We start from the raw sequence: 2,502 nt of genomic DNA, 5'->3' as shown, positions 1-2,502 counted from the left end.
AGAAGAAGAAGAAGAAGAAGAAGAAGAAGGAGGAGAAGAAGAAGAAGAAGAAGAAGAAGAAGAAGAAGAGAGCTGTAGGAGAGTTGGACCTTATGATGTTGTCTGAACCACTCTGAACCAATTATCTGGGCTCTCTATCCCAACTCACACTGGCCTGGAAGGTTAGGTTCCCAGAAGGGAGTGATGACCACTCACTTTCAAGGGAAGAAGAATGAAATAAAGGATTACTCCAAGAGTGCATCATGTTGGCATACTTGGGAAACAGGAGGATGGTTTAGGAGAAGATTGGAATCACATTAGCTGTATATTCAGAGAAAGATCCACTAGTGGATGTAGGTGATGTGAGCCAGATGCACACTTGATGGTGGTGGTGGGTGGTGGTGGTGTTAACTGCTGCTGTAGAATCAATGAGTTTACACCTGGCTCATTTCTTTCCTTTCTGAAGCCTGCAAAATGAATGCAGTTCAATTGAATCCTACTGGGCTCAGGGTGTCACCTTTGCCACTGTAGCTTTAGAGAACCTTTCTCAGACTGGGTGGTAGCATCAGCGCTGATAGGGACCACAGTATGAGTGGCAAGAGGATACATCTTCCTCTTCCCCAGTAGTTCCTATTCTCAGAAGCTTCTCTGCTCTGTGGCTGCATAGAAGGAAAGGGGAAAAAGTTATAATAATAAGAAGAACAATTATACAATGCTTTAAGGTTTACAAAGCACTTTACATACATGATCTCATTTGGTCCTCATAACCCTCAATCACAGGATTCTGTGAGACCAGTGCTATTACTGGCTTCATTTTACAAATGAGGAAACTGAGGCTAAAAGAGATTCAATGACTTGCCTACGGTCACATACCAGTGTTTATAAGTGTCTGAATCAAGATTCAAATACAGCACTCCCCAACTCTAAATGCAACAATGGCCGTAGGAAGTTTCTTCATTGGCAACATTCACAAAGATGTTGTGAAACGTATCCTTGTATCCTCGTGACTTTAATAATCTGTTTCCCCTGGTCAATTTCTTGGATGCATTAATAGTACTTGTTATGTAGGAATAGGATTGCTCTTTGTGAGCTGAGGATTCATTTATTCAATAGTTAAGATTCATTTATTCAACAGTTAAGTCATTCAAGAAATATTTATTGGATTGTGTATCACCACTGTGTTAAGGACTTCAGGTTCATTCCAAGGGTGAAGCAGTAAATGGCTCCTCAAATAATAGCTGTAGCTGCAATATAAATAAAAAAATACCTTATACATGGGACAGAATGACAAGAATAGTTGATTTGTCTCTTGTTTAGAGGTTCTTAACATGGCATAGAGACCCCTTAGAGATCCATGGTTAGATTTCAGGGAATATGTGATCTTAGTTTATATTTTAATTTTAATATAATTATTTTTCTTTGGAACCCTATATATTTAATGTATTGAAATTGTAAAATAATATTCTATATTGTTTTAATATTATTATATATCCTATACTATATATCCTATTATTTATATATAATTAATATGTTGATATTTAAATATTATTTTTCCCAATTGCAAGTTAAAACAATGTTTAATATTTATTTTTTTAAACTGAATTCCAAATTTTCTTCCCCCCTCCCTTACCTTCCTATTTTATATATTTAATAACATTTTTCTGAGAATGCATTCATAGGCTTCACCAGACTGCCATAGGGATTCATGACACAAGGTTAACAATTCCTGTTCTAGTGTCTTTACAAGCCACCATTAATAGCTTTATGTTTGAATGGAGCAGACAGTGATACATGAATGATCAGCTGGTATTGGCTTCAAATGGTGTGGATCTCTGGATCACAAGTGGGAACTACTGGTGACTTTTTTTAAGGTCACATATTTATGGCTCTGACTTTTGATGTAGGTTTCAGGGGAACTTTAGAAAAGATCCACTTTCTGCAAGATCTTTTTGTGTCCTCGTAGAAAAAGAATTCTCAAGAAAAACCCAAGTCTGATCTAGGTTAGTGCTGGTTTTTTCCCCTCCAAAATTTTGTTGTTTTTCTTGTGGGTGTGGTCCTATAACCCTGCTCCCATCTCTTTCTCTTCCTTATTTCCATCGACGGACATATCCGTTCTTTGCTAGATTTCATGGGAAATATAAAGAAGGTCTTTTAATTTCCCGGCTCCACTCTTGTCTTTCCTTATACTGGCTAGGTTCCGAAGGACTCATTCTGAGAGAATTCTCCGTGGTTGGGGAAGGAAAGATGATCTCCATGTAGTTTAGTGAATCTTTTTCCTTCATTAAAAGAAAATGTTTCTTTTAGTATAGCTATTGCTAATACTAATAGTGTGAGCTCACTTTACATATTGCTATTGCTATTGAGTCATTTCTGTTGTGCCCAGTTCTTTGGGACTCTGTTTGGGGTTTTCTTAGCAAAGATAATGTAGTGGTTTGCCATTTCCTTCTCCAGATATATTGCTTTATCATTTACAAAAATATTTTATGAATACTTAGGATACAAATATAAATGGCAACATTGTCC

The sequence above is a fragment of the Petaurus breviceps genome, unplaced genomic scaffold (assembly GCF_028583685.1).
Source record: "Petaurus breviceps papuanus isolate PSGF00001 unplaced genomic scaffold, PetGlider_PUasm1.0 90750, whole genome shotgun sequence".
NCBI classification, from domain to species: domain Eukaryota; kingdom Metazoa; phylum Chordata; class Mammalia; order Diprotodontia; family Petauridae; genus Petaurus; species Petaurus breviceps.
This window is presented reverse-complemented; position numbering follows the sequence as displayed.